The 19,650-nt window shown below is 41.1% G+C and overlaps 1 protein-coding gene across 2 annotated transcripts in view; it reads right to left on the bottom strand.

Annotated features, from left to right (window-relative positions):
* Nucleotides 1-8,229, bottom strand: part of LOC124607116 (tyrosine-protein phosphatase non-receptor type 4) — a 181,454-nt gene extending 173,225 nt beyond the window's left edge. The window contains exons 1-2 of one of the 2 annotated variants that reach the window (XM_047139317.1): nt 8,168-8,229; nt 7,733-8,072 (exon numbers count right to left, since the gene is read on the bottom strand). The gene's annotated coding sequence lies outside the window, so the exon portion shown is untranslated. Of the gene's footprint in view, nt 1-7,732 lie in introns of both variants that reach the window. The other variant, XM_047139316.1, reaches the window with a different exon arrangement.
* Between the last annotated feature and the right edge of the window lie 11,421 nt (nt 8,230-19,650).

The raw sequence follows: 19,650 nt of genomic DNA, 5'->3' as shown, positions 1-19,650 counted from the left end.
GCGCCGCTGCCGCCAGGCTCTCAGCCACGTGTACCGCGCCAGCAAGCAAATGCAGTGCTAAAATCATGCCCGCGGTGTGCTACTAGACATTCGCGTGAGAATTGCCCGTCACGCCAAGCTATTTGCTTTTTCTGTAATAAAAAAGGACATGTTCAGAGTGTTTGCCAGAAAAAGCTCAGATCGGACACTCACAACCATTCCAGGCCCTTTGCTTCACGCTGAATTCGAACCAAGGATACTCAGGCTCGCGAAACTTCGCCCATGGAAATTCATCTAGTCCATTCCACTCCGCCTAGTGCAACTCTCTCTAACAGTGACTGTGTTCGTCCCACAAATAGTGTGCGTCGACATCATCGGCAATCCCGTCAAGTCGCAAGTGATTCTGTACCAGTGTCAGATCACATTACACGAGACAGTCACTCTTGTCGTCAGCAGGACAATAAACTTTTTGTAGACTTGGACATTATCGGCAAAGTGATACAATCCCAGCTCGATACCGGAGCTGCAGTTTCACTGATCAATCAAGACACGTACAAACAGCTGGGCACACCTCCGTTGCGTGCCGCAAATGTTAACTAGTTATTCGGGTCAAAATATCCCAGTGTTAGGACAGTGCAGCCTTCTTGCAACATACAAAGGACAAACAAAACTTGTGTCATTTTACGTCCTTCGTTCTTCTTCTGCAGTGAACTTGTTTGGTTTCGAATTATTTCAGTTGTTTAACTTGTCTATAGTGAATCAGGTCCTATCAGTGAACCAGACTGTGCCGTCAGACAGTGTTTCTCGTCTATGTGAAGAATTTGCAGACATTTTTGCACCGGCCCTTGGTTGCGCTAAGAACTATAAAGCACATTTGGAAATGAAACTAAACGCGCAACCGAAATTTTTCAGAGCGCGCAATGTTCCTCACGCATTGCGTGATGAGGTCACAAAAACATTACACGATTTGGAATCACACAGTGTAATCGAATGTGTGCAGGCTTCTCTCTGGGCATCACCCTTAGTAATTTTGCCAAAACCTTCGGGAAAACTGAGACTTTGTGTGGACTTCAAGGCAACAGTGAATCCACAACTAGTGATTGCAACTTTTCCTTTACCCCGCCCGGAAGATCTTTATGACAAACTGTGCCCGGCGAATATTTTTCGAAGTTGGACCTAGCAGATGAGTACTTGCAAATACCGGTTGACGAAGAGTCCCAGCGCGTTTTGGTGGTTAACACGCATCTTGGTTTGTATTGCTTCAAACGACTGCCATTCGGGTGTGCATCCGCCCCAGCATTGTTTCAGCAGTATCTACAAACTGTTTGTGCGTCGGTCCCTACTGCATAAAACTATCTGAATGATATTGTGATCTCCGGAAAGAGGGAAGCAGAACATTTAGCCAATCTCAGAACATTATTTCAGGTCCAGAATGAGATTTTCACTCTGCAGCGGAGTGTGCGCTGATATGAAACTTCCTGGCAGATTAAAACTGTGTGCCCGACCGAGACTCGAACTCGGGACCTTTGCCTTTCGCGGGCAAGTGCTCTACCAACTGAGCTACCGAAGCACGACTCACGCTCGGTACTCACAGCTTTACTTCTGCCAGTACCTCGTCTCCTACCTTCCAAACTTTACAGAAGCTCTCCTGCGAACCTTGCAGAACTAGCACTCCTGAAAGAAAGGATATTGGTAGAGCACTTGCCCGCGAAAGGCAAAGGTCCCAAGTTCGAGTCTCGGTCGGGCACACAGTTTTAATCTGCCAGGAAGTTTCATATCAGCGCACACTCCGCTGCAGAGTGAAAATCTCATTCTGGAAACATCCCCCAGGCTGTGGCTAAGCCATGTCTCCGCAATATCCTTTCTTTCAGGAGTGCTAGTTCTGCAAGGTTCGCAGGAGAGCTTCTGTAAAGTTTGGAAGGTAGGAGACGAGGTACTGGCAGAAGTAAAGCTGTGAGTACCGGGCGTGAGTCGTGCTTCGGTAGCTCAGTTGGTAGAGCACTTGCCCGCGAAAGGCAAAGGTCCCGAGTTCGAGTCTCGGTCGGGCACACAGTTTTAATCTGCCAGGAAGTTTCATTATTTCAGGTCTTGCGACAAAATGGTCTTCGTTTGTGAAAGGACAAATGTGTGTTTTTTGCCCGGGACTTGCCCTACCTGGGACATGTACTCAATGCCCAAGGCATACATCCCAGTCCCGAGCACCTCTGTGCCATCTAAGACTTGCCTTCGCCGCAGAATTTGAAGCAGCTACAGAGTGTGCTGCGAAAAATCAACTATTATCATAACTATGTGCCGCACGCCTCTTCCATTTCAGCTCCGCTTCATCGCTTACGCCGTAAAGGTGTTCCGTTCTTCTGGACGACGGAATGCGAATGTGCCTTTCGCCAGTTGAAATTGGTGCTGCTTTCCAAAACTTGCCTTACGCCATTCGATCCCTGGAAGCCCCTTTTGTTGATGGTGGATGCATCGGATTTTGGGATCGGTGCTGTGCTTGCACACAAAGATGGATCGCACGATCGCCCTATTGCCTTTGCGTCCAAATTGCTCTCGTCTGCGCAAAGAAATTATTCACAGATCGAGAAAGAAGCATTGGCTCTCGTATTTGGTGTTACAAAGTTTCATGATTTCTTGTATGGTCGTCACTTTACCATCATCACAGACCACAAACCTTTGACATGGCTTTTTCATCCGACCAAGCCTGTACCTCCACGTACAGTGCAGAAATTCATTCGCTGGTCTATTTTCCTCTCGCAGTACCGCTACGATATCTTGTATCGGTCCACTGCTAATCACGGAAATGCCGATGCGTTGCCCTGTTTGCCTGTTGCTGAGGATAGAGCATTCGATTCCTCCGAAATTGCTTGCATGTTCATTGATTCGGAAACCGATGACGTGGTCAAATCGTTTCCGATTGATTTTCGTCGTGTAGCTACCGCCACAGCTGCCAACCCTGTCCTTGCTACCGTTCTGCATTTTGTTGCTACGCAACGGCCCTTGTCAAAGTCACAGATCGGGGATCCGTTGGTTCGCCGATTTTTTGCTCACAAGGAGAGACTTTTTGTTCGACGTGGTGTTTTGTTGTTGCGTTCTGATAATGATCAGTCCAGGATCATGGTTCCATGTTCGTTACAGTCCTCTGTCTTACAGCTTCTCCACCAAGGACATTGGGGTATAGTGAGAACGAAACAACTTGCTCGTCAGCACTGTACTTGGTTCGGAATCGATGCCGTGATTACGAATACTTGCTCATCTTGCATGGTGTGTGCCGAACAACTATCAGAACCACTGCGGAAATTCTTTGCATGGCCAAAAGCCACCTCCCCTTGGCAACGCTTACACATCGATTTTGCTGGTCCATTCTGGAATGCTCAATGGTTGGTTGTGGTAGATTCATTCAGTAATTTTCCTTTTGTTGTCCGAATGTCTTCCACGACGTCATCTGTCACCATCCAAGCATTATTGAAGGTCTTCCACAGACTATTGTTTCCGACAATGGCCCACAATTAATGTCCGCAGAATTTCAGTCATTCTGCAAGGCCAATGGTATTCAACATCTGACGTCCGCGCCGTTTTCACCACAGTCAAACGGTGCTGCTGAATGATTGGTCAGGACTTTCAAGTCACAGATGTTGAAGTTGAAAGAGTCGCATTCTCGGGAGGACGCGTTATTGCTCTTTTTGTCCTCGTATTGCTCTCAGCCCTCAGCCCCGAGATGGTCGCTCGCCGGCTGAGTTGCTCCACGGTCGTCATCATCAAACCTTGATGTCTTTGCTACATCTGCCGCATCAGGTTCCTGTGCAGCGGCAGACACCTGCTTTTGTTCCAGGCGACATTGTCTACTATCGTCACTACCGAGGTACACGGCGTTGGCTCGAAGGGCACATTTTTCGCAGCCTCGGGTCGCGCTATGTATCTGGTTTTGGGGGCCTCTGGTGAGGTGCGCTGGCATCTCAACCAGCTGCACCTCTGCCGTTGCATGGGATCAGCCGCTCGTCGTCTGCTTTCAGCGACGGCGCCGTCCGGTCAGCACCCTGGGGACCCATCTACTGGCTCGCCTCAGCCCCAGGTGTTACCGACGCTGCCTTCCATTTTGCCCCATGGCGACGCACCGCCGCCTGTTCTCCCGCTGGTGACGCCCGCCGTGGACGCGTCGCTGCAATCGCCGGTCGCCTCCCTGGGTCACGCACCGCTGATCGCTTTCCATGACCAGTTGTCCTCCGACTTGGAACTCTTGCCCGCTCTGGACCGTATGTCGTCTTCGCCCGTCAGGTGCCCCGGCCCGATGCAGGTCGACCCTTCGGCCCCTCCTGTCTCTCTGCGGGCGCATAGACTGCATGTTGGCGTGCACCCTGGAGCAGGTTTTCAGGTGTTTCCTAGCTCCCCACGATCCAAATGGCAGGGTGCGGGTGGCACAGCCTCACCTATTGTTAGGCTCCCCACCTCGTCGCATACGACAACATGGGGTCCTCCGCACGGCGGGCGGAAGCCTTATAACACAACCGTACGCCGATTTGCAGGGGAGGAATGTGGTGTCACTGCCAGACACCGCACTTGCTAGGTGGTCCGTTAGTATACGTCGGACCCGCGTGTCGCCACTATCAATGATTGCAGACCGAGCGCCGCCACACGGCAGGTCTAGAGAGACTTCCTAGCACTCGCCCCAGTTGTACAACCGACTTTGCTAGTGATGGTTCACTGACAAAATATGCTCTCATTTGCCGAGACGATAGTTAGCATAGCCTTCAGCTATGTCATTTGCTACGACCTAGCAAGGCGCCATTACCAGTTACTATTGATATTATGAATAATGTACCGTCAAGAGCGACATTCACCATGCCTTTCGGCTTCCTCTAGTAACCCGGTGTTGGCTCTCCTGCCAACTCACAACAGTAACAATTCCAGTTCCAAATAAAGCAGGTACTGACAGGTGTGAACAATGTCTAACAAAGTTTCATAAGTCATGGCTGCAAAATACTAATATTAATACTTTACAGAAGAAGAAGAAGAATGGAAAAACTGGTAGAAGCTGACCTCGGGGAAGATCAGTTTGGATTCCAGGGAAATGTAGGAACACACGGGGCAATACTGATCCTACGACTTCTCTTAGAAGATGGATTAAGTAGAGTCAAACGTGTGTTTATAGCATTTGCAGAGTTAACTTTTAACAATACTGACTAGAACATAATCTTTAAAATTTTGAAGCTAGCAGAGGGAAATACAGGGAGCAGAAAGCTATTTACCACTTGTACAGAAACAAGACAGCAGATGTACGAGTCAAATGGCATGAAATGAAAACAGTGATTGAGAAGGAAGTGAGACAGAGTTGTAGCCTATCACCATTGTCAGTCTGTATGTTGAGCAAGCAGTAGAGGAGACCACACAAAAATTAGGAGTAGGATTTAAGGCTCACAGAGAAGAAATAACTTTGACGCTTGTCAGTGACATTGTAATTCTACCACACAACAGAAGACTTTGAAGACCAGTTGAACAGAAAGGGCAGTATCTTGAAAGGAGGATGTAAGATGAACATCAACAAAAGCAAAACAATGACGATGGAGTGTAATCGAATTAAATCTGGTGATGGTGAGGAAATGGGATTAGTAAACATGACACTTTCAAGTAAGAGATTAATTTTGCTATCTGAGCAGCAAAATAACTGAGTATACACAAAATAGGGAGGATATAAAATGGCATGAGAAGTGTTTCTCAAGAATAGAAATGTGTTAAAACTTCATATAGATTTAAGTATTAAGAAATCTTTTCAGAAGGTATTTGAGTGCAGCGATGTACAGAAGTGCAGTACAGACACAACCAGAATAGTCACTTTTGAAATGTGATGCTACAGAAGAAGGCTAAAGATTAAATGGGTGTATCGACTAACTAATGAGGAGGTACTGAAAAGAATTGTGGAGACAAGAAATTTGTGGCAGAGGTTGATTAAAGGAAGCAAGACACATTCTGAGATGTCAAGGTCTCACAAGTTTAATACTGGAGGGAGGTGCGTGTGTGTGGTGGTGGTGGTGGTGGTGGGGAGGGGGAGGCAAAAACTATAGAGGAAGAAATACCAACTTGTGAAATATTTAATACTAACGAATTTGAATGCAAAATTCGTTATTAGGTTGCCGATCAATACAAACACAAAACTCTTAACGAATTTCTTGACGCAGAAGTACACGACACTTTTCTATATTGTATATAAAACTGGGTCAACAAAGTGATTATGAAGAAGGCATATGATAATGCCCCATTAAACAATCTTTGGAAGAAACAAAACAATGGTCACTTACAAGAGCTTATCACCAGTATCAAATCACATTAGTGGGCCCATAGGCAATGGGGATGAATACGAAAGACGAAAACAGGTATTTCTGACCCACTTTTAGTATGCTAACAGAATCAAATGCAACCAGTAAAAACTAGAGTCTATAGTTATAAAGACAAGACTGAGTGGTATCAATTTCAAACACTCAAAACACCTGAACTCTGAAAACAATAATTAGCACCACTAATAAACAACTGACCATTTTGTACTTGCAAACACCTGACCATTTTGTACTTGCAAACACCTGACCATTTTGTACTTGCAAACACCTGACCATTTTGTACTTGCAAACACCTGACCATTTTGTACTTGCAAACACCTGACCATTTTGTACTTGCAAACACCTGACCACTTTGTACTTGCAAACACCTGACCACTTTGTACTTGCAAACACCTGACCACTTTGTACTTGGAGAGTAGTGGGTCTCGCACTTTCTCTTACGCACTGTGGCAGAAGGCTTTATCCAGAGGATAAAATTCTACAGCCTTGCATCTCGCACTAACATAGAATCCTTCCAGTTCTCATAGTTTAAAAAAAGAAAAAAAACTTTAACCCTGCATGTAATATATCATTATTCTAACAATTTATGAGAGCCAAACAAAGGATCAACTTGAATGAGCTGCACACACTAGCAACAAACTTCTACATAAGAATACAGAACAATCCATGAAACCATTCCTCAATCCAACATGATAATATTTTCATAAAAATAATTCTAATAAAACTGTAGTAATGATAGGAATATGTCAGTGAAAGGAATTTAAAACAAGTTTTTGACTGATATACTTGGCTGAGAGCATTAGCCCATATAATGCCGGAAGTAGAAGATCGCTAAAAGAAAGTGACATGCAGTGACTGGCACATCTGAAAATATGATGAACACCACCCACAAACCTGTATTATGGAGCCTATTCTTATGCTCTACTTTGAAATAATTTAAATAACCTGGTAACCAGCTTTGTCCCAACACACTTATGTCAAACCCTATAGCCTAATAATACAATTTCACAGAAAGCAGTTTTTTACTGTCTTTACTCTGAACCCCTTTGATTGTGTATGAATATCTGTAAGTACGGCTTGTGTTACCAGAGATGGCATAGGACATATTTATAGGTGTAAGACAGCTGACTGAGCTGATAAAGACAAAAACTAGTAGTTACATCGGGAGTGTGTCCACATACATCATTTCTTCGTCCACCTGCTTTCTGTGTCAACCACATCGCGCACTAATTAACAACCCTTACGGCAATACTATAATATGTTCAAACAACCGGTTCCAGTGCAGCCTATAAATGAAAATGATTATACGAGAAACACTATTTAATAAGCTTACGTGCCATGTGTGAAACGAACATAATTCACTCATGCGATCTGAACCATAAACACAAAATTCACATACATCAATTTAAACCGTGGCATATTTCACTCACCTTATACGCTACTTGCCTTGTATCTTCAAAGTCTTGCAAGCATCAAACGCTCAAGTCCACTCAACATTATGTGTTTCTTAAGGCTCGCCGCCGCCAGAAACGTTTCAGTTCACATTGTTCATGGGAGGGTAACGATTAATACTTTTCTCTTCCAGAGACTTATCTATGACGCCACACTTCAATCTCCCAATTTTCAAATAATAAATACAACTTCTAAAGCGCATTTTAATGTTTGCATATGTCAATGAGCGATTTACTCATTTTAAAATATGAATGCACAACTGGATGAAGGAAGAGTAGATATTTTTATCACAGCTGTCCTGTGGCATTTGTCACTCGCCTGTAAATGGATGAAAAGTCGATGAAAGTACACGCACATTTTCTTTCGTATCACCTGCTCACGATCACACCTGCACGCAAACTTCAACACAATACCTTGTTATTTACTCCGTATCACAGCATACAAAATCACATTCTACCAACGCTGCCTCCATCACAGATACTTGACAAACAGTTCAGTCATCTCTGCATTCGCAACGCTGCCTCGATCGATTACTTCTCGCCAACAATTTGTTCCACTTGAGCTAAATTTTCTATATAGAGTACAAATACATTGTATTCTGTTTCCGCTATACAATCACTAAGGCTGCACTTACGGTATAATTGTCATCCTCAGTGCAACATAAAACACGTAATATAGTTGTTCCGTAACTCGCCTTCTTACACAATTACTGCACTAAATTTCCTCTACACATTTTCTTCACTAAAAAATGTAAGTCGAAGCAACTTTCTTGATATAGTTGCTTAAAATTTCCTTTCTTCTCATAGTGCATTCATATAAAGATATATTATCAGTAGCTCCTATCGCTTTCCGAAGATTCGATGACTGTGTATGTAATGGACTCTTCAGTATGAATATCAAGGAACCTCGACAAAATTAAATAATTTCTCTCTAACAAAATTATTTTGTAAATTTTATAAGATTGTTTTCTTTTTCTTCTTCCAGATTCACTTATAGTGCCTTATACAGAAGCAAGACATCGGGGAAAGACTGAGTCTTCAGTAAAATATTTCATAACGTTTGCCCCATCTCGTTATAATGAACAACAGTGGTTACAATTCGAATCACTCATTTATGCAAATTTAGTTTTTGTCATTAGTTTGAAATTTCTGAAGATGCACGTTTATTTTGTAAATAAGCAAATTTCTTCTTAAATATATACTCGTAGTTACAAAACTTTTCTTCTAAGTAAGTCGTTCAGAATCATAATTCGTTCACCTCCTCGTTACCGATAATTGCTGTCCACTGAACTGCTTCAGTACAATGCACTATGAACTGAATCTTTTGACAGAAAGACGAATTCGAACATTTTCTTCTACAGCACTTACAGAGTTAGTTATGAATAGAAATTATTTTATTTTTTACTTTTATAACAAAGAACAAAGGGGTCTTGACAATATTACTGTGATCTTTCTCAGGGTCCTGGCCGCCTGTTAGCAGATCGGAGTGACCAGCACTACGAATGTGTACCTCAAGTGAAAAGGACGGTATCCCGTTGCCTCCAATCCCGTTAATTCCAACTGAAACAAATATAGACATATGTGCATAGATTTAAAGGCAGTTGTATTACACATATGAAAACATTAATTTTTACCTGTCGTCACTCATGTATCAAAGACAGCAACGTTATCTGCGGTAATATGTGAAATAAAATGATCGGTTAGCACTTTGGTGCAGAAACCCCGTCTTGAGTTGTTTTTCCACTTGCTGCAAGTCCTTCTATTTAACGCCACCTCGGCTACTTGCGCGTCGACGAAGAAGAGATGAAATGATGAAAGTGACACAAACAACCAGGCTCCAAGTGGAAAGAAATCTCCAATCCTACTAAAAATCAAACCTGAGACCTCGCGATCTAGAGGCAGCGATGCTGACCACTAGACCACGAGCTGTGGACGCAGTGATCTGTAACACTACACAAATGATAGATTTCTACGAAAACTGTCAAAGCTCATACCATGTTCCGATCACATTCGATCACATTGGTAATTTATAAATAGTGTCTAAGTGTTTGCTAAGTACACATGTAACCTAACGATCTCAAAATGTGTCCAAGATGTCTCTTGATTATGATAATGGTAATACAGTGCTTTAGAGAATCACTAAATTTTGTTGCAAATTTTTGTCCTATGTATAATCACTTTCTTATGTGTTGATCAGTTTAGATATCAAAGTGTAACAACTGAAGAATTTAAGAGATGCAGCAAGCTTAGTTTAAAGTAAAGTATGTAATGTTCGGCAAAACATTACACCAGTGACAAAAGTCCAACTGAAACTGCCATTCTTGGGCACTGAATGAGTTAGTTGCTGTATTGTAAACGGCTGGAAATAACACTGACTGCTGGAAAACGACTGTAATGGCTGGGCTTCAGAGATAAATGTACCAGAGGTATCAAAAGTACCTTAGCTATTACCCTCTACTGTGAACAACAATGTCTCCTCATCCAGAGATATTGGACATATCATTATTCTTCAAGTTGGTTGTGACTTTGGTGTCAGTGGCAGGTCTAGAGGGCTTCTACTAGGCAACCAGGGCACCTCCAGGTACTTCACCTTGCTCCCTAACTAACAGTTTTGAGGAGCAAGGTCAACATGGCAGGGGGATCTGTTAATCATCGGTTGTTCAAGCAATAATGCTACCTCTCAGGGAAGTTGCAGTAAGTAATGGGAAGCATCATCTTTGGCAGCTAATGAGCATGCCAGAAGGCATCATTCACCATCGTCAGAATACTAGATGGTGGTCATGTTTGGCGTGCTTACACAAAACACCATGAAATTATTAAATTATAGTGATCCTGCTTATACAGAAAAGCATGCATTTTGAGCACACACTATGATGTCACACACACATTAGTAATGTAAGGGTGATGTATATATGGTATGTAGCAAGAGTTTATTTGTTTAAATATCATGTTGTGGTTGATTAATTGTACTTACTTGTCTCCTACTGCTGGTGCTTCATGATGATCCTCTCACTTTGGTGAACTGAACAAGAACGGCACTGTCCACAAATATTCTATAGTAATAAATGTGGGAGGGGGAGCTTGATTCTTATTGGTCCAAAGAGAAAGGGGTGAGAGGAGGATTTTCTTGGGTGATAGGGGCATGGCAGAGTTTTTCATATTTTGGCAGCCTCTTGTCACGTTTCCAAGATACAAATAAACAGTAACGGAGGGATGTGATCATTTGTCAGTGTCCTTGCAGAACGTATAAGCAGGAGTGTGTCTGACTTTAAATATTTTTCGTTATGCCTTTTGCTGACACAATATGATTAACAAGTTGAGCAATATGGTAGTTTCATTACTAGAACTACATTATCTTATTTGTTTCAGTTGTAAATATTTGTCATGTATTATTGTTTTTCTGGCATGTTCTACATCCTGGAGGACCTCCTCACTATGTATAAATTGGAATGAAAATAAATCTAATCTATTCTAATCTAACTGTGCCAAATCTCCCTAGGCTAACCTTACATAGGTGATGGACACTGAAAGATTAACAGAGACATTCATGAAACAACCACAAAAAATCCAGAGCATTTGTTTCGTCATAACAATAGTTTATTTTTTGCACAGTGTCATAGTTGGAGTAGATATTTGTGCAAAAAACAGTTAATATCATACATAACATTGAGATGTGGAGTGCTTACAGAAAAATGGCCAATACTTTGGTGCTAATTGTGTTAATTAAGACATTTCAAAGCTGCATTTTTGGACAGTTAACTATGGTAAAATTGGCTACAATTTTTAAGTAGGGTAGCACAAATACACAATTCACTTAGAGGAGTGAATGGTGTAACACTTTCCGACATTTTGTAGAATTTGAAATGAAGAAACCTAGTAACTCATAAAAACCCAATATAGGAATAATGTCCTGCTTTGTAATGAGTGTGTTGGATTCTTTCTCCTTACTGGACCAGTTTGTCAAAATTATTAGCCATTTTGCAAAATATCCCATTATGTCATTGATTTACTGTGTTTAACTACACACTGTAACATCAGAGTATCTTACGTTAATATGTAGGTTGGAACTTAAATAGTGGCAACACTGTTGTGGAGACACTATACAGTGGAATATACTATTGTCGCTGATAGCACACATTGTTGACATACCTACCTTACCTCTGAGCAAATGGACTCGCCCGTTCCGCGTCACAGGCGTGCGCACAATCGAGGGACACACAGCCACTTGTGAGCGAGCGGTCTAATGTAATGGTGTCACTGTGTTGTCGAAACAGGAACAACGAAGTTGGATCAAAATTGAATGTGCCAAAGGTCGTACAGCACGACAGTGTCATCAAGGTCTTCAAGAGGCGTTCAGGGAATCGGCATTGCCATACAGAACAGTGGTACACTGCGTAAAAGCTTTCAATGAAGGTCGGCAAACTGTGGCAGACATGCATCGAGCAGATCGTCCTAGCGTCTCTAAAGAAGAAGTGCATGCTATTGGCATGACAGTGATCGACGCCACACGATTCGTGAGCTCGCCCATGAGAACGGATTAGGGCAAACGACTGTGCTTCGCATCCTGAAGGAACGCCTGGGCATGCGAAAAATTGCATCACGATGGGTTCCGCATGACTTGACGGAAATGCGGAAATGGATGCGTTACGACGCTGCTCAGACGCACTTGGAGCGCTATGAGCGCGAAGGAGAGGCTTTCTTATGTCTTGCACTTTCTGTGCAATCCACCCGTCATTTTGCACGACAATGCACGGGCGCATACAGAGCAAGCTGTGGCTGCTCTGTTCAGTCGATGGAACGGGGAAGTACTGTACCATCCACCATACTCCCTGGACTTAAGTTCTTGTGCCTTTGATTTGATTCTGAAAATGAAGGAACCACTTCATGGCATTCGCTTCAGAACTGTTCCAGAGATTCGACAGGCAGTAGACCGCTATATTCGCACCATCAGCAGAACACGCCCTGCTAACGGTATACTACGCCATCCACATCGCTGGCAACAGGTTCTACACAAGGCTGGTGACTACTTTGATGGACAGTGACAGGTGCAAACATGTAACATTATTGGAAAAGTAATTAATCAAATTCTTTATTATTATTATTTATAACAATGAATAATAATCCTGACTTCAGACAAACCTGATGCTCTCACTGTGGTGCACAGAACAAGAATGATGCTGCCCACACGTTTGCTCTATTAATCAAAGGGTAAGGGATGAGATAGAGCATGTTTCCTATTGGTCCAGGAGGACGAGAGAGAGGAGGGGGATGGAGTTCGAAGGCGTTGGGGGAGGGGGAGGTGACCTTAAATAAAATTCGCTAAGTTGCCTCACGTGTAACATGATACTTCCTTATTCTACCACTGAAGTCCATATCTTACATTATTAATAATGTGTTACCGGATGGTATCTCAGCCAGAACTGGTAATACAGCACTGCTTGTTCATTACCCCATATGGACATCGTCGACAAGTATGGGTGCAACCTGGCGATAGGGCCCATTCATTCAATGTTTTGGAGTGTTGCAGCAATGTTACTCCTGGTGCCAGAAAGTGAGGAGGGATCAGATCACGGCTTGTAATAACTGAGGGAACCCTGACAATACAGGGGTACATCATGTTCATCCTGCATTCTCATGAGTTGCCTCTCATATGACATTATTGTTTTGCCATTTTTCACCAGGACAATGTTCGTCCACACATGGCACGTGTCTCTGTGAACTGTCTATATGATGTTGAGGTACTCTTACATGCAAAAACAGCCCCAAAACTGTTTCCAGTAGAACAAGTGTGGGACCAGGTGAGATGTCACCTCTGCCCTATTCCACTATCCAAGGAATCAATGACTAGCTACAAGGGTTGTGGACCAGCTTGTCTCATGAAAAGGTGCAGTGACTTTCTGAGACCTGTTCCAATTGAATCAGTGCCTGAATCCTGGCCAGATAGGGTGCAATGCCATACTGATAGAAGGTCATATTCCCAAGTTCTTCAAAAGTATTTTCTCGATTTTGTAACCATTGAAATAACATCACATGCGCTCCCAAACGTGAAGTTTCATTTCGTTTCCTCCTCCCCTTCTGGGTCCTTCAATCTTTTTTGTCAAACAGTGAATTCCCAACCCTGAGTTGACTGCTGAATTATCTGTTAGACCTGCTTAGAAGCAGTTTGCAGAGAAAGTATTTAGCCACACTTGATAGGATGCTTTGTAAGAAGGAAATAAGTTTAATTTTTGATGGGAAACAAAATCGCCCACACCGTTGTCTAATGAAATAAGCCGGTATCTTGCATTTGACAATTTGTGCAGTGTGGTGCCGTCTAGGTATATGTCACTGCCACTGAAAATGAAGCAAAAATCAGTTAAAATCTGAGTCGTAGATTCTCCGTCAACGTTCCAAAAACACAAACATAAATACAGGACTAAACAATTATCACACTGCAACAAAGATTAACACACTGTGACAAATACATACCAAGTCTTGTCCCAACATTATTAGTTTATGTCATCACTTTAAGGATGCCTTAGACACGTTTGACACTATAGGATTATGTTATAGTCGTACATATTTTACTCAGGCTTATTACCAGTAGTGTAGCACAGTGAAATTGCAACAGATACTGTTTTGTGTTTATATCACACAGGCAATTAGTAACAATGGGCGAACTGTCTTGATTTGTTACTAATCTTGTCTTATTTTGAGTGTGCTTACATTTAGCATCAGAGGTCCTCTTGCTAGCAAGACAGTCAGGTCTCTCCTTCATTACCAGAGATGTATAGTTGTTCTTTGCATTCTCAGGTTTGCTGTCATGAGACAATGACTTATAGTTTTCACAAAACTCCGCTAGGTAATTTTTGGGGAATGTACATTTCACGTGGGTTGCACAATAATTATAGACCACACAATGGTATACAACTCATGTATTAATTCTACTTGGTATGGATCGCAGGCTGACAGGTGATTACCATAACTTGGTGTATTTTTGGGTAATACACCACAAGAAACACACTTTATAATCCGAATCATTAGCCTGAAATGTGTTAAGCAAGTAATAAATAATTATAGATTAGATCGATCAAGAGAGATAATTTACAACAGCATACTGACATTAGCACAGCATTGTGGAACTGTAACACATTTTCACTTCTACTGTTATTTGTTGTAGCATTAGAGCAGTAGGACAGGAGGACTTAACACACGACAAAAATATCACTAGCAAGCAATCACATAACGCAATATTTGTCAGCAGTGTTAACATGTATTCTAATATTAGCGCCAATAACTAGAAGTGACTTCATAATCACGTGACCAATTTATAAGTCCATATTTCTTTCCAGAAGACAAAATTGTAGAATGAGAGCTATGTTCCATACTGTATAACACTTGAACTCTTTCATATGGAATGGCTTAAGTCTGCTCGACACATTGGTCCTTTTAGGTACTAACCAACCTGATACAGAATTTTTCAATGTGTGGTATATCACTTTAATAGGTGCATTTTTCTCAACATCTATAGAATAACAAGACAAATATTTAGATTCAATGAAACTACCCTCTTTATGCAGATTGAAGTAAGTGCTTCCTAATATTGTCGAAAGAAATATCTATACCATGTAGACTTCGCCCTCTTCACCAACTGCCAAATTGTAAGGTAAAATTTATAGAAATAGAACTGCTGATGATAATATGCAAAATAAGTAAGTTCAGCTAGTTAAGTCTACAAGTTTCTTCTGAAATGCTAATCCCTCATCACAAAACACCTGTTAACAAATAGTGCAGAAATGCATGCAGTATTAACATTCAAACACCATGACTGTCATTACACAAAAGATGTTGGGCAGCTCTATGTTACATCTTCTTTGCACTTGACTGTTAACTGATACCAGTCACACCAGTACAAACAACTGTGATAGCTATGGACCAGAAGGTGTTGATTTCGATCCCTCATCCGTTAAATACTGCCATTATAAATCGAAGCTTAATACTTTCCTCTCTCTACCATTTGTTCATTCATAGTCCTATACTTGGCAATATGATCAGAATGCCTACCCCCAGCAAATGCTATTTGTTCTATTGAAAATCTAGTCTTCTGTAGCAAATTGGACTCTCTCCTGATTTTGAAATATAATTTGCTTTTGCATAATATAGAGGACTGTATAATTCTGTGTGTGGTACTCCCTCCTGCCATTAACAAATATGCATTAAAACTATAAGCTTCTACATGATATACTCATACATGCTTATACGTCCCATACTGAGTTTGAAATGTAATTTGCTTCTGACATTCCCACCCCCCACCCCCCATTATCAAATATTCTGTTAAAAGTACAGTCTTATATGGTATATACAGTCTCTCCTGATTTTGAAATGCGATTTACTTATGTAGGATACCCAGTATTCGAGCAGAGAAATGGAACTGTATGTATAACATAGATTACTGCATACTTTACATACAAATAACTAAAAACTGTACATAGACAGAATACAATTTATGTCCTAGGTCTTGTTTGTCTGGAAGGTGTGTGCTTCTACACAGCTAACTTTTGTGTGCTCATATTACTGAATAGCAATAGCGCTACATATATGTTTCATACTTGGAAGGATAACTATATCACCTTTGTTAACAATATCCTCCTCCTAGTTTATAGGTACAACATTAAAAACAGCCATAGCCAGACAGAGAGTTCCCCCAGGAGACAGAAACTGCAGAATGACAGAAGTGTCACATATGCACCATATGGCCTAAAGACATGGCAGCACTTCTGGTCGCATGATCTTCCAGTTACACCTTCTAAATTTGCTTGTACTTGCAATCCAGTTCTAAACTCACAGTCCAGTTACACCACTTTCTGTGTGCTGTGTTACGGATACCTGAGGGTCAGGGCTAAGGTGGGAGAGTGGATCCATCAGCAATGACAAGCAACTTGCATGTGTGTTTTTTGTATGTGTAGTGTTACTCACCACATAAGAAATGAATACAAAAGAAGGTAATTTAATGGCATATATTTATTTAAGTATCAGCTCACATGTCTTATAAATGTGAGGTGTCACTCCCAAGTGAATATTACATACAAATCTGGCAAGTCTATAGAAGAATGTATGGATGACTTTGATATCGTTTTAAGTGGAACTAATAACATTATATTGACAAAATAATATTGAAAATCTCGGCTTTGGTACAAAGAAACAAAAAATAGTGCATTAAGATCAGCTATATTCTGCAAGAAATGATACCACCACCATTGACACTGCAGCATCTCGATTTCCACATTAAATAATTAAAACAATAGAGAGCCAGATAATAGTTTGCACTAGATCTCCACCTGTCAAATGCAACTTAGTCATAAGCAGTAATTCCTTTACAAACTGTGGTGCGATATAGACAGAGCTAACATATGTTTCTCCTGCTTATTAACAATAATTTGGGTCTTATGAACAATATACATAACATCTACTCTAAGCTGTTAAAATATTCCAATAGTACACTCATTTCAACGTCGATCCTTTACACTTGGTAGCAAGAGTGTATTCATTTATTTGAAAAATTAATAATTCATTATGTAATCGCTAAACATTGAACCATAAAACACAGACAATCACTCACTGGCTGTCAGAAAGATAGCACTGCAGGGTGAAGGTATCTCATGTCTAGCATACAATGATTCATTATGGGTGGTGTCGGTGTGAAGACACACACACACACACACAGACACATGAAGTACTTCTTATTAGAACCTGTTTTTAACCAATAGCACCCTGCAAGGAATGAAATGATGTCTTTTTAACCATGCACAGTAACATCCAAGTCAACAAACGTTGCCATAAATGGTTTCCAGTACTTCAAAGCAAATTTTTTCCAATTTGCCTATTCCTGATGCAGTACGATCCACTTGTAGGAGAATATAGCGGTTTGTCTTGACAACATGTACCTCTAGAATGTATCGTCTTTTCACTATTAAACCCCATACACAGAATGTCCCACAATGGTGTTTACACTTTTTTAACTTTCCACTATTGAAAAACATATACAATGAGTGCCACAAAGGGGTTTACACTGTTTTAACATTCACAAGTCGAACAAAAAAGAAAAAGGCTATGAATTTTTGCGTCACATTGATGATCATGACATTACTGATGATGTTTTACTGTTGAAGCTGTTCGAAATGTCCTCCATCAGCGATGACACAGTATCTGCTATGCCTTGGAACAGATCAACACAAATGTGTTATAATTGCCACTGGAATGGACTCACAGGCAGTTACAGCTGCCTTTCGCATGTCATCCAGTATAAGTAGCTTTGTGACATACATGGTGTCCTGCAGAGTTCCCCACAGAAAGACGTCTAAAGGTGCTAGATTGGAAGATGTGGCTGGAAACTCAACACTTCTTTGTCGGTATATCTGCCTCTCAACAAATGTTTCATCCAGAAATTACTACACGACACTATGGTAACGTGACAGTACACTGTCTTGTTGGAAAGAAACAATATTCATCACTGTAGTTGGGGAACAGCTGGTACAAGTCGTCCCTACAAAATGGTAAGATACTTTATACACCTGTTACTGCCCTTCAAAAACGAATGGCCCTACAAGTCCTCTGACTGAGACACCACACAGCACCACACTAATTACCCACGAATATTAACAGCTCATTTCTCGATAGTATGGGAATTATTTCTCGCCCAGTACGCACAGTTCAGACGATTGGTGGTTCAACTCAATTTAAACATCACCTCATGAGAACAAACAATGACATCATAATGATGTTACTTGTAAAGCAAAATAGTTAGTAACAGTGTAATCATAAAAATGGCAATGAAGTGATTTGCATTTGGAACAATGCGCTGAACTAAATTATCCACAACTGTTAACATTAAGTTGACAGAAAAATTTAAAATCCATTTAGCAAAAAATGAGTTGCCTTTTTTAGTTGAGATATAAAACACCTGTGGAACAATGTCATGTAATGCGAGGCGAGAATGTTTGACTACAGGCAAAGTCAAACGCAGCACAGAGGAGGATGAGTAGTTACAGACCAAAGGGCAGACTCAGGGAGTAAATAAAGTGATTACTTTCTCTACCAACAACCCAAAGATATGACAAAAATCAGCAGTGCACATGAGGGCAGACTCAGAGAGTTGAATTGTTTCCTCCACTGACAAGCCAGTAATTGTCAGAATAACAGTAATACGGGCTCTTCCATCATTTTCTGTCAGCTGTGTCGCATGTAGTCCATATTTGATAAAATGCCAGGCAGTAAGACAAAGCAGGGAATTTACATTGTTGTTGTATTTCCATAGTGGAAGACTTGTCTTGGTGCCTAGGCAAACATCTGTTCATCCATTGAATCAAAAGGGAACTTCCAATCTTAATACCACCCATGTAAGAGTGCCTTTCAATGCAATCTGTGCATGCATTTCATACTTGTAGTACTAATTGCCTCCCATACTTGTTCATGATACATGTAACATAACAATAGTTAGATTTTATGTTAAGTAAATTTACATTCCATACTGGAACAGATGATTAACTGGATATATATGCATATTTAGTTAAGTATACTGAGAATCAGCTGTCTCATAAAACAGAGTTTGCTTATAATACCTTGTGTTTTGTGCATAAGGCATAAGTATGGAAATAGTTTATATGTGTAATGAAATACAGAAAAATCTGCAACTTGTGTTAAAGTTATTTCGTAGCTATACAAAGCAATATGAACAGCCTTGTGTACCTACAAGCTGGTATCTATGTATATTATATAGAGACTTCAATTAGGAAACAATCATAAAAGAGGAAAGGTACCCTTTAATGCATCTACTTACAAACTGATTCTAAACTATGCTTTCAAACTACAACAAGTATTAAACACAGTTATGGAAAAGAAAGGGTGATCACTATGACTTT

The sequence above is a fragment of the Schistocerca americana genome, chromosome 3 (genome assembly GCF_021461395.2).
Source record: "Schistocerca americana isolate TAMUIC-IGC-003095 chromosome 3, iqSchAmer2.1, whole genome shotgun sequence".
NCBI lineage: Eukaryota > Metazoa > Arthropoda > Insecta > Orthoptera > Acrididae > Schistocerca > Schistocerca americana.
Note: the sequence above shows the minus strand (reverse complement) of the source record. Positions and strands in the feature narration are given on the sequence as shown.